General features: G+C 45.5%; 2 pseudogenes; one reads left to right on the top strand and one right to left on the bottom strand.

Annotated features, from left to right (window-relative positions):
- Nucleotides 1-3,893, top strand: part of LOC123405213 — a 38,308-nt pseudogene extending 34,415 nt beyond the window's left edge.
- Nucleotides 711-1,753, bottom strand: LOC123402632 (annotated as a pseudogene).
- Nucleotides 3,894-14,239: the final 10,346 nt, after the last annotated feature.

Below are 14,239 nucleotides of genomic sequence, written 5' to 3'. Positions count from 1 at the left end.
CGAGCTCATGGGGTGGAGGCGAGGGTTGGCGACCGAGCGGCGCCGGGAGCGGCAGCTAGCGCGCGGGGGCGGGGGCGAGGGCGGGCGACCGAGCGGCGCCAGGAGTGGCGGCTAGCGCGCGAGGGCGGGGTGAGGGCGGGACCGAGCGACGCCGGGAGCGGTGGCGAGCGCGCGGGGGCGATGGCGGCACCGGGCGGCGTCGGGAGCGGTTCCAGGCTAGGGAGGGTTTACCATTTTTCGTTAGCGAGGGGAGCGGTTCTAGCGTAGACGAGGCCTATGGGTTTGATTTTCTTTATTAAATCGTTTGGTTTTCGAAGGGTTGGAAAAAATTCTATGGGAGGAAAAAAATTGTGGGAGGAGAACGTGGGCGGGAGGGCTTCCAGCATAGAAGGGGGATCGCTGGTGGTCGAACCATCACGACAGGCGGCAGATCCCCCTTTAATAATAGAGATTATATAACTTATGACTACATGCATGACTTGACGATGTGGCATAGTTGTATGAAGAGAAAGAATAAATAATAGATTGCAACTATTTAAGAATAGAGGGTTCCATGTGATGTCCCTTCAATCCAACCAATCACCAAATTACTTGTTTTGTGATATCATATGTTTTTTTCATACACATTGTGATACCATATTGTTCCTCTCACCAATCACTTAAGTAAAACGGTACCTCTTCATTCAATTAATTCAAACCTTTCAGAACAGTTCAATTCCATTTTACTTGAAAGATGAACCAGCGTATACGGAGTCCTGCAAACTGAGACCTAAGTAGTAGTACACTGTTTCTTTTTCTTCAGATAAACCAGGAACATCGCCGCCCTCGCAACGTCCTCCGCACGCAGCACGATGCCGCCGCCCATCTCGTTGATGTCCTCATCGAACAGCCGCCTGATCATCTCCTCGTCGCCGGCGCCCCCGGGCGGAAGCCCCAGCATCTCCCTCCCGGACCGTGCCCCCATGGGCTCCGCGATGGGGTAGGGGGAGATGGCGTTCACCCTCACGCCACGCGCCGCCAGCTCCGCCGCTGCGGACCGCACCATGCCGACGACGGCCGTCTTGGAGACGCTGTACGCGTGGGGGCCCGACCCGCCCAGCACGCCCGCGGTGCTGGACGTGCAGAGGATGCACCCCGCGCCGCACGGGACCATGGCACGCGCCGCGTGCTTGATGCCAGCGGCCAGCCCGCGGAGGTTGACAGCCATGACGCGGTCGAATTCGGCCATGTCCAGGGACTCAATGGCGGTCCCCGCGTAGTTGCCGCCCGTGATCCCAGCGTTGTTGAACATGACGTGGACTCGGCCGGGCCGCGCCACGGCGAGGTCCATGGCGGCCGCGACCTACGCCTAGTCGGTGACATCGCAGCGGGTGTAACAGGCCGTGTCCGGGTCGCCGAGCTCGGCGGCCACGGCGCGGCTGAGGCTGTCCTGGATATCGGTGAGCATGACCTTGGCGCCGTCCCCATGCCGCTCGCGCCGCCGGTGATGACGGCCACCTTCCCGGCCAGCCTCCGAGAGTCGGCGGAAGCGAAGAGGAGGTGTCACGGGCTTCCTGCCCTTCCGGCCGCTCCACTCTTGGCCGTGCTACACTCGTAGAAGTCAGAAGTCAGAACACCACACCAAATGAGGAGCAACGTAGCAAACAACAGTGGGCACTGGGCAGTGGCGTCTTTCCCCATCTATCAATTACACCACACCAAAAGAGAAAAAGAAATCTTCGTACCTGAGAAGGATGCGCATTGCTCGGAACATCTTCGACGGCGGACAAATCGTGAGCTCCTTTCTCGGAAGAGATCTGGGATTGGGAGGAGCAAGGAGGTTGCCGGGAGATGGGGGCGTGGGACGTGAATCCTGGACATGGCCCTTTTTTATTTCGTGGCCTTTTTCTCATTTCTTTTTTTGTCTCACGGGGAAAGTGGGATCACAGGAGGGAAGCGAGGCTATCCTGGGAAGTGGCCCATCGCTTACGATAGGAAAGGGATGCGGGTTGTCGTAGGAAGGATGCTCGGTTGAACCATCACGACGGCAGATCCCCCTTTAATAATAGAGATTTTGATAGCTTTGTATACCATGTACTTCAATTTTTGGTTTAATCGTGTTAAAGCCAGAAAAACATTTCTCGTGGCTGAGTCCATCCTCTGCATTGAAGGGGTGCAAATTTTACCAGTCATAAAATGATGTTAAAATAAATCTTTACTTTGTGCTGCTAAAAATTCAGAAGCATGTGGATTTTCCATAACAATTTGATGGAAGTTAACATCTCTGATGATATTTAGTACTGTCAGCCATTGATGTGTTTTTCCTAATTAATAATTGTTTCATGATGCTATTTAGGTTATGCTCCAGCGAAAAATGACTTCCTCTTCAAGAGAGTACGCATAATTCCTGTCCTATAATGTTTGTTTTTTCAAAATTCTAGGGACGGATTAAGGAGGGGTGTTGAGATATATTCTATCATACTTTCTGCACAATGTTTTCTTGTGAAAAATATTGGACACTGTTTGGATAATTTTTTCAAACTTAATTTCCTTTGTTTCTTTCACTTTCAGAGGCTACAAAGTTTCATTTTTGGTAAGTCATATCTCCTCATCTGTCAATTACACTGCCTACTGCCCATAAGTTAAATTGTCAAAATTGAAGTGCTCAAAATAGAAAGTGAATATTGAATACAAATATACTGATGCAACACTCGAGAGGGAAGTCTGCACTTGTTTTCTGTTCTACAAGAAAAGGTGCACAAGAAGCATCACAGTGCTTCTCACAAACTGCAAGGTCTCTTGGCTATTCAAATCCATTCATGAAATCTATGTAGCAGTATGAACATCTACGAGAGGCTTCCTTAACCTGTAGTGACAAGCAATTGTAGTCTTGTATCGTACATGGAGGTCATGTTGAATCTTGTTCTCTGGGACATGACCTTCCTAATTTTGCTACCGATTACAGTGTTTTTGTCTTCTTATCTGGACACTCATGTTAGGTGTTGCCTAAATTTACACTGACATAGTCGTATTTCCAAATTTTAGTTGGTTTCATAATGATGGTCTTTGCTTAAAGGATTGGAGTCTTGTTGAGGGGCTTTTCCGAAGGGTGATCTTCAAATTCTATGCACGACAAATAATTTGGCACGGCATCAACTTACCTTCACATACAGTAGTGATAAAGTCGTCACAATTTTTGTGAGAACTTTTTTTAATGTGAAAGCATTTGTACCTACCCTCTGATCTTTTTTTATGATATTTTCTGATTTTTATACATTTTGTAGCAACAAAGCGAAGGGGTCTTATGTAGAATATGAGAGATCCATGGTTCTTTAGGTGTGCTATTAAGTCTCAGTTGCTCCTGCAAAATAACATCTTAACAAACAAAGGATATGCACCATCAAGCATTTATTTGCTATGCATTTTTTTCCTTCCAGCCTATTGCCTAAGGTGTTCTGACTTGCTTACCTGATTAATAAATGAAAAAAAAAATAGACAGGTTAACAAATTTAGCTCAGGCCTCATTAATATCCATATAATTATATGTGAACTGTCCTTTGAATAACATAAGTTGGTTCTGACTTTGTTCCCGCAAATGATCGGATATGCTAAATTATTTTTCATGTATACAAGGATTTGGTTATCCTGTAATGCATTACCGTATTTATATAAAATTAACACGTATTTGAACTCAACTGTCAAAGTTATTTACATTTTGTAATTGAAATAGGAAACGATGGTATGTGATAATGCCCTTGCTTCTGATAGAGCCTCTTTTTTTGGTCACCACACAGTTGTGTGGGAGGGCTGTCCGTCCACCATTTGATGATACCGGAATAGTCGTAATTATGACAAGAAGAGAGACAATATTTTTTTTGTGTTTTTCTCTCTTGTTAATTCTGAAATACCATTGACAGGAAAATTATTGATTGTACAAGCACATATGTTGAAGCATATACAACATTGTTTCTTACCGCATAAACTTAGTTTCCCCTCCTGTTGTTGACCTTTAGTGTTGAACCTAAATAAGTTTTACAATCTACCGATTATAGTTACAAGCTAAAAAAGCTTCAAGAAGGTATTTTACAATAATATTCATGTGATGATCTAGCGACAGTCCAGTTTCAGATTATTCTCTGTGCAACTGTTTTTTAAAAGAATTATATGTGCACATGTTGGTTCACTGCACTCACTAACAGTGTCCTACATAGAAACCTGTGCTGCACACTCAGGTTCAGAAGACAGAGCCAACCTTCTGTTCTACGCCTTCAGAAAATAGAGCAATCAGCAGTACCCATGAATACGATAGGAATAAAGAGTAGAGAAGATGATACACGCTTTTTGTGATGTTTCATAGAGTTGCACGTGCATCTCTGCCTAAATTTATAGTTACATAAAAATGTTGAGCATTTATTTGGGGGCCAATATACTTCAACTTGTATGAGTTTTGATCAAGAACGTACCTGTATAAATTATTATTGACTTGCTTATGTTCAACTCAAATTTAAGTATGAGTCGGATGTATTTTGTTTTAGTGATACGTTGTATAGGACACGAAAGTATATGGTGATATTTTATGTGATGGACGCTTTCAGTGGAGGGATTGTAATGGAGGGGTTGCTAGGGTGATAGAACCCATGTTCCATTGGTTGACGACGACGAGGAACAAGGGATTTATTACGATGGCGGCGAGACAACTGATAAGGTTGGGTCGGACTCAATAGCTAGAAATAACGGTGAGCAACATAAGTTTGTTGTCCCATGGCAACACACGGACGCTCAACTAGTAATTTATTGTAAAAAGACTATACGGGATGGATACTTCCCTGATCCTCTTGTTTGTATGAGTGGCGTGGTGGTAAGAACTCCAACGGTGAATATCTCCGACGATGGTCCTTGATCCGTTGCTTTAGATTGAAGAAAAAACCATTTGCACCATGGCTCAATAGACGCGATGCCCCATGGTGGGCGCCAACTGTCGTGGTAACGATTCCGACAATAGAAAGTGGGTAGGATAAAGGAGCATGATCTATCGAGATGCAAATGGGTGACATGGTGGTTTTAGCGAGTTCGGGCCTTTCACAGTGGAGATAACAGCCCTACGTCTCGTGCTCTGGAGAGGCTTTGTTTTATCTGTCATAGACATAAGTTACATGGTATAGAGAGAGAGCCAGAGCTCCAGGGAAAGAATGAGCCCGTCGGGGGAGAAGAAGATAGCCCCTAGCTATGTGGAGGGGTCGCTTATATAGAGTGTGTCACCCCCTCACCTCTTATGTTACAAGATGGGGCATTGATGCCGTAATGTCAGCCCACTACAGAACCTCCTCTATGCTTCGACTGCCTTGCTGACTGTTGGTATTTGCATACCCGAGTGAGTCATACGGCCGAGTGGTTGACTGTCATCCGAGTGGATGGAATGTACTTGTCCAAGTGGATCGGTACCGAGTGGATTAGATGTTGTCGTGATCTAGCCGAAATTTTCATTGTAGTCCTTAAACTAATAATGAAGTGCCCTTGGGTAGGACATATAGGTCAGGCCTATGACCCTACCCTAGGGTTATATCCCCGTCAACTAGCCCCTTCTTTGTGGGGGGGGGAGGTCTCAAGAAGGGTGACCCATTCTCACCCATCATCTTTAACATAGTGGCTGATGTTTTTTCTAAAATGCTTATCAAGGCTTCTTGTAATAATTTTATTTCGGGGCTTCTGCCTCACGTTATCGAGGGGGGATCACCAGTGTGCAATGTGCAGATGATACCCTACTTTTCTTGGAAAACTGTTACGAGAAAGTGAGGAACTTTAAATGGATTCTGGGGTGTTTTGAAAACCTATCTCATATGAAGATTAATTTTCAAAAGAGCAATCTGTTGACGATTAATATTGAGGAAGGAGTAGCTAAGTCGTTTGCTAAGATTTTTAGCTGTAAGCTTGGCTCCTTTCCCATCAAATACCTAGGAGTGCCTATGTACTATGATAAGTTGCGCAGATAGGATATTCAACCCATTATTGATATGATTATTAATGGCATTTCTGGTTGGCTGGGCAAACACCTTACTTACAAAGGGAAGTTGATCCTTCTCTATGTGTGTATTCTTAGTATCCCAGCATATCTTATGGCTGTCATCAAATTCCCCAAGTGGGCAATTGATGCTATCAACTCACAGCTGGTCCATTTTTCGGAGGTAATATGGAGGATCAACACAAATATCATTTGGCCAACTAAGGCCTCGTTACTAGGAAGAAATGTTGTAGTGGTCTAGGAATACCTAACGTGAAGGAATTCAATATGACCTTGTTGGCCTCGTGGGGAAGAGATTCTTTGACCTTAGTAAGAAAGATTGGAAGAACGTTATCTCTTTTAAATATAATATTGATTTCTGCGATGCCATACAAGAGAGAACGCTTCAACAATTCATCAGCGAGCTGGACAAGTGCCATGGGGAAGTGCTCCGCATTGCCTGGAATAATTTCGTAGTCTTTTGTAGTGATGCTGGTAGCTATCCCCTTCCGTTTGTCTTAAGTGTCTAGTTTGTGTTGCTCGTTGAGCTGTGGGCCCTTTTACTGGGGATGCTCTCGGTTATAATAATGCTTAGACCTGCACTCTTTTGTTTGCTGTTTTGCTTCGTCAGACTGCTCATAGTGGAGAGTAACATATAATAGTATCATGCATATGTTACTATTGTATGATACTACCTTCATAGTGCATAGTATCATAAACTAGTATCATAGGTGATCTCATTTATTGACATGCATGACACATAGTAGCATAGCATTTAACATGTTATGGTATCTACCTATGTTACTCTAATCCTCTCTCTCTTCTTTAATTACTTGACACATCACCATGTTTGACTATGTTACTAGCTATGATACCTCCACTATGGTGAACCTCAATAAAAAGATGGAGCACCGGGGGGGGGGGGGGGGGGCTTTTATTCAAAAGAAAATCTGCCTTACTATCTCAACTCATAGTCTTTACAAGATGAACAACAAACCACATAGTGCCATTATCAATGATCGTATTCATGATTTTCTTCTCCAGTAAAATTAAAGTTTATCCTAAAGTAATCACCTCGAAACTGCATTTCGTAGACAATGAAATCAACCGAATGGCAAATGGTACATCCAAAAATCTTTCCTCACAGAAATGGAAAACCAATCGAACTAAATCCAATGGCAAAGTGCCATCAGTTCATCATAATGTACATCCCAAAATCCTTCCTGGTAGTAATGGAACATTTATTTATAGCATCCATGTAGCGCCAAATATTGCATTCTAAATCTTGTTTTCAAACTCTCCAATCCTCTTTCTGGGGTAATGCGGATTGTGGTCTTCCCAGTCTATCTGAATTTCACAGAAAAGAAAGTCAGCTAGCTGTCTTCCCAATCTACTCCTATCTGAAGGCCTTCATGTGCGCCCGATGTGGGCTAGATCCTTGTTCGTGGAGCCAGCGTTGACGACGAGTAGACGTGGTGGTAGTAGACCTTGGTGCCGACGGATTCATGGATGGCGTCGCCGTGCTCATTGGTGAAAATGGTGAGCGACGTCGTGTCGTCCTTGAGTGCGGCGACGGCCAGGTACTGGAGGAAGGAGATGGTGCGGCATCCTTGGAGGTTGAGGATGGACATGTGGGAGACGTAGAAGAGGTTGTGTTGGTGCCTCGTCGGCATGTATCTCCAGATCGAGCACAACCCCGTCGTCGCTGCTGCTAAATTTTTAGTGTAGGGGGGAGGGAACGGGGGAGCTGCACGGGGGAGTGGGCCAGAAGGAGGCGCAGGGGAGCTTCGCGGCACGGTGTGGTGGAGCTGCACGGCGTCACCGGCGGGCAGGCAACGATCAGGGTGGACACGGTCCGGGCTGGTCCGGTCCCGGTCCGAGCCGACGTTTGGACCGGCCGCCGGCGGTCCGGTCCGGACCGGACCGAGCAGGCTGGCGGTCCTCTTTTCAGGGACCGCACCGGCGAGGCAAAACCCCAGGCCGTACCGGTGGACCAGCCAACAGCTCACCGACGGCGAGGTGGTGACCATGCCATCGGCTATCGAAGGCTCTAGGCCGTAATCGGAAGCGGGGACAGAGGGAATAGGTGCGGGCACTCATGTAGAGCTCGATACCGAGGTCGTGGAGGCCGGAGAAGCAGCGACGGCGAAGTAATCGACGACAAATGACGACGGCCGGAGCTGGAGATGGAGCAAGATCCCGACTGATTCGTGGTGAATCCGATCGATTTGTTGCGGGGGGTAGGAGATCCGATGCTTGCGAAGCTCCTGGACATGGTGGTTCGTCCTGGAGAGGACGGTGGCCACGTCCACGAGATCTCGTGCTCTGGACGGCGGCGGCCACGGCACAGGTACGTCTCCCCCACCATGCCTCGAGCACGCCCCCGGCACTCCTCCAGTACGTCCCCGGCACTCCTCCGGCACGCCCCCAGCACTCCTCCAGCACGTCCGCGGCACTCCTCCAGCACGTCCCCGTCATGCCTCGCCATGCCCCGGCCATACCCTCGCCACGCCGCCGGCTGCTTGTTCGGTCCGCTCGGTCAGACCGGGCTTTAATCGGACTAGACTGAGCGATTTTCGAGCTTGTTTGGAGGGACCGGACTGGCCTGTTTTTGTTGTCGGGCCTGGACCGAGCGGGCCAAGACCGAGCGGGCCACGAGCGGGCCAAGAAGCCCGCTCGGTACGTCCAGACCTAGGCAACGAGATGGCGCATGGGATGTGCCGGTGTCGGAGGGGAACGGAGGGTGACTGCGGGTTTGGTTGGGCAAAAGTAAAAGGGGTTTCCAAAAATTGCCACTGTACACTTACCTACAGACGTCTGATGCAAAAGCATTCGTCAGGTCAGTTGCATGCCGTCTATTCCTAATTTGATCCCATGGCTAAGAGGCTAGAGTCATGCGCTAGAAGCCCACAAGCCACCCGGTCTTTTGGTCCAAGCCCATAATCTCGCCCCGAATTAATCACCCCAAATCAGCTCTTCCCATCTCTCCTGCCCGTTCGTGCTTAAAACGGAGCTTGCCATACGTGTAGGCTGTAGCCGCCCCTACTCTCTCCCACTACACAAGTTCCTGAACTGTCCATCTTCAGCGTCCACTCTACCTGGCAAGTGTGTCATGCCATCCGGCGACACACGCGGTCTGGTAGGTACTTTTTTACCGGCAAGGTTGTAACTTTCCTCACCATCATGCTTAACTCCACCGGGATCGGCCTGTCCTTTAGCTACAGTTTTGGCCTCTGATCCACCTCACTAAAGCACTGTCTCAGTTGAAGAATAAGGCCCACACTACACGAGATTCCCCACCCCATCCTTGTCTGATTTAGGGTTTGGATCATCCCCTTTTGACGTCTTTTATTTCCCGTATTACTAGTGATTCCTAGCATATTTTTTCCTGAGATCTGTGTTATATCTCCTCTATCTTATAACTTTATTTTTTAACCACTAAAACACTAGTCCAATTTCTTTGAAATTTGTATGTACATCACTCAAGTACGCCTCCCTAGTTGGCATTTTTAGCTTGTTCCTTTTTAGTTTTTCAAGGTTCCAAGTAAGAGTAGTTATGAACTTATGATTCAAATTTACTCCTTTTGTGCTTCTTACCATAATGCATCCACATAAAGATATGTTTGCTTCTTTTGAGATAGAAGATTGCTTTCACTGGCAAAAGAAAATTGGTAATGATTCGATGGTAATGATTTTTTCTTCAACCATTGTAACTGTGTGTTACTTCTATTGTATAGACATTTTCTTCAATCATCATCAGATTAGTGTATGCTTCAATCACTATTAGTTCTAATTCAACCATTGCTAGTATTGCTTCTGTTTGAACATTTTATTATACAACTATTTCGCTTCTTCTAGTGACTTTTTGTATGAGTCACTGACTTGTGTGCTCCCTTCTTTCTCAGAGAATGCTTCAATTATACAGATTCCCAATTATATGTAATGAGTTTAGTGCAAGAATAACAAGGCACTATCCTAAGTTGTCGCTTATATGTACAACTCATGGCACCTGGATCTTGTCATGATAAGACTGTCTAGCGCGGGTCGTTATGTCGACCATGACGAGATAAAAGTAGTGTTGTAATAGTATTTTACTCTTGTTGCAAAATAGATTTGTAAATCTTTGTTCAAACTGGTTTAATATGTTCAATGCTTCCACTAGTAGAAAACAGGGCATTGAGCCAACCACATTGGACCCGGATTGGATATAAACCGGTTCTAAAGGGTCTGTTCGCTGGGCCCCCTCCCTGCAGCAAATGGCCGCAAGGCCTTTAGGACCGGTTTGTAACACAAACCGGTCCTAAAGGTTTTTGGACCGTTTGCTGCAGGGAGGGGGGCCCAGTGGACAGACCCTTTAGAACCGGTTTGTATCACAAACCGGTGCTAAAGGTTTTCTCATTTTTGCAGCAACTGCGGGGCCCCGCTGTCAGACCCTTTAGCACCGGTTTTTGACACAAACCGGTCCTAAAGCCTCCTCTCCTTCCTCCCCGAGCCCCCCTATATTCCACCCCATTTTTTCTAGCTCCATTTTTTCTAGCTCGAGCTCAACTCCATTTTTTCTCTCTCCTTCCTCTTGGGAGCTCTAATCCATCCCCATTTTTCTCCACCATTTGTCAAGATTGTTGGCACCCATCGGTCCTACGGTTAGCATCAACATTCCCTCTTCCGGTATTGCAAGTTTTGCTCGTTTTCTTTCTCATTTCATTTTTGTTGTGCTATCTAGGTGTTTGATGAAATGCCTAAGCTAGAGAGAGTTCATCATTTGTTATGTATACATATGCAATTTGAGCTCAAATTTCATTATGATTTGTGGTTTTTTTTAGTGTCGCGCGCCTTGTCCCCTTCCTCACCGCCGTCGATCGCCCCGTCACCGACACAACCTTGGTGAGCCTATTGTTTTTATTTACCAAAACAAATTTTGATTTGTATGATTTACATATTTACTTGTATATAATTTTCTTATTGTGTAAGATTTTTTTATATGTATAGCGCCATGGTTTTGATATCCGTCCCCGTTGGCCCTCGTCCAGTCTATGATTCGGATGTGGTATATTATCTTTTATAACTACATATTTTCATTTCCTGATTATATGACAATTAATTACGCCGACCAACTTGACATCGATATTTTTATCTAGGAGGTAGTGGAACCGGAAATGCCAATCGACCCTATTGTTGAGAAGTTACACTTAGTTGAACAAGAAAATGTTGGCCTGAAAGAAAGATTGAAAAAAACTGAAGAAAGGTTGGAAAAAACTGAAAGAGAGAAGATGACCTTGGAAAAGGTTCTTGCCGGTGTCGTCGATGGTCACAAGAGCGAGATGGACGCAATGCGTCTGAAGATTAGAAAGATTAGAAAATATGCAATTAGTAAAGAGGCTTGGTATCATTATGCCGTCGGGTCAATTGTTACCTTTGTTGCGATTTTGATAGCATTTGTTGTTGTTTTAAAATGCATTAATTAGAGAGAGTTTTATGGTTGGTTTCAGTGTGTGTTTTTATGAGAACTATATATGTATGGTCACTACGCTACTTTGGTTTTAACGTGTGATGAACTTTTTGTATTAATTAATTAATTTAGTCATGATGATTTAGCATAATGGTTTTTGATAAATTTATATAATGCAGATGAACCGGCAATGGATGTACAGTGATCGACGTCGTCCCGAATTCCTTAATGGCATGCATAGTTTTCTCAATGTGGCTGAGAAAAACAGGCAGAATGGATTTATTTTTTGTCCATGTAAAAAATGCCAGAATAACAGGAATTTCCCTAACTCAAGAACCATACACACCCACCTGTTGCAAGAAGGCTTCATGCCAAGTTATTTTTGTTGGACCAAGCACGGAGAAAGAGGGGTTGTAATGGAAGACAATGAAGAAGAAGAGGATAATGATAACTATCCTATGTTCGGTGAACACGGTGATACTGAAATGGGGGAAGACGAGCCTGAACTTGAGGACATTGTTGATGAGTCTGATGATGATCTTCGTCAGGTCATTCGTGAAGAACATATAAACTGCGGAAGTGAAAACGAGAGGTTGAAGTTGGAGCGCATGTTAGAAGATCACAAAAAATTGTTGTACCCAAATTGCGAAGATGGCCAGAAAAAGCTGGGCACCACCCTGGAATTGCTGCAATGGAAGGCAAAGAATGGAATATCTGACAAGGGATTTGAAAAGCTGCTGAAAATAATGAAGAAGATGCTTCCAAGAGATAACGTGCTGCCCTGCAGTACGTACGAAGCAAAGAAGGTTGTCTGCCCTCTAGGATTGGAAGTGCATAAGATACATGCATGCATCAATGACTGCATCCTCTACCGCGGTCAGCACGAGAATTTAAATGCCTGCCCGGTATGCGGTGCATTTCGGTATAAGATCAGGCGAGATGACCCTGGTGATGTTGAGGGCGACGACCGCCCCAGGAAGAGGGTTCCTGCCAAGGTGATGTGGCATGCTCCTATAAACCACGGTTGAAACGTTTGTTCCGAAACAAAGAGCATGCCAAGTTGCTGCGATGGCACAAAGAAGACCGGAGGGAAGACGATATGCTGAGACAACCCGTTGATGGGTCGCAGTGGAGAAACATCAACGATAAGTACGAGGACTTTGCACGTGACCCAAGAAACTTAAGGTTTGGTCTAAGTACAGATGGCCTGAATCCGTTTGGGGAGCAGAGTAGCAGTCATAGCACCTGGCCCGTGACTCTATGTATCTATAACCTTCCTCCTTGGTTATGCATGAAGCGTAAGTTCATTATGATGCCAGTGCTTATCCCAGGCCCGTCGCAACCCGGCAACAACATTGATGTGTACCTGAGGCCACTGGTTGATCAACTTTTAGAGTTATGGGCTGACGAAGGTGTATGTGTGTGGGACGAGTACAAACAGGAGGAATTTGACCTACGAGGGTTGCTGTTTGTAACCATCAATGATTGGCCCGCTCTTAGTAACATCTCAGGACAGTCAAACAAGGGATACAGCGCATGCACACACTGTTTATTATCAAGAGAACCCGGTACATGGGCAGACAAGATCCACTTTCAGATTAACAAAGTAAGTAGTACTACGTACCCTCGTTTCAATACCATTACCATTCTCTTGATTATTATTAATTTGACTGAATTATGTTCTCGTATATAGGGCGTCCCGCAACAACCACAGGGCACTGATTATTGTGGATACTACGTTTGCGAGTACATTCACAGGATTATCAATGAGAAATCCCGTACTTCCAGAAATCTAGAGGTACGTAACCGGATCTTCACAACTTTATTTATGTTGCCATCAATTATGTTAGTTTTGTTCATAACTTAATTGTTTTCATCTACTTCTTTTAAAGATGCAACGAAAGCGGGCGATGCTAAGACCAATCCAACGTTGCAAGGCAGTTGCAGAGGAATTGGCAGGATTTCTCCTCACGCAAGTCATAGATGAAGGCGGAGAATTTTTCCATCCTATGAACCAATAGCAAGCTCCCTTCTCTATGCAAGTATAGAGCTATAGGAAACGAACTTCAAATTATGTAATGATAATCGGTCCAGTACTTCGTGTTACATGTATATATGTACTTTTATTTGGTGCATCAACATTTAACCGCAAACACGGAATCGGAAACACTTAACCGCAAACACGGAATCGGTGTTTCCGGATACGTGTTTCCGATTCCGTGTTCGTAAAAAACGGAACACGGACACACGGAATCGGAAAGACGTAAACGGAAATACGGAACCGGAAACACGGAATCGGAAAGACGTAAACGGAAATACGGAACCGGAAACACGTAAACGAAAACCCTGAAAATACGGAACACGGAAACACCGAAATACGGAATCGGAAACCCTGAAAAGAAAAGAAAAAAAAAGAAGAAAAAAGCATTAGGACCGGTTGGTGTTACCAACCGGTTCTAAAGGTCCTCCGCCTGCGCGCACTCATCGGCGCCCACGTGGAGGCCTTTAGCACCGGTTTGTAAGAGACCGGTGCTAAAGGGGGGGCCTTTAGTCCCGGATACGTAGCACCGGATGTGTATCCGGGTCCAAAGGCCCTTACCAACCGGTTCTAATACCCCTTTCTCCACTAGTGTTCATCATTCATGGTGTGCTTCCACGTGTTTCTTTGAGAGGCAAAAAAATCATTCTATGAAAATATCATTTCGTTTGCACCACAAATTTTTATTTGGATGGAAGCAATTCTATAGTCGATGGAAGCAAGAGATTGCCGCTTATGAAACAAGTGAAAATATGTTTTCTGTTGCGATGAAGAC

This window comes from Hordeum vulgare, chromosome 6H (assembly GCF_904849725.1).
Source record: "Hordeum vulgare subsp. vulgare chromosome 6H, MorexV3_pseudomolecules_assembly, whole genome shotgun sequence".
Classification (NCBI taxonomy): domain Eukaryota; kingdom Viridiplantae; phylum Streptophyta; class Magnoliopsida; order Poales; family Poaceae; genus Hordeum; species Hordeum vulgare.
This window is presented reverse-complemented; position numbering and strand designations above follow the sequence as displayed.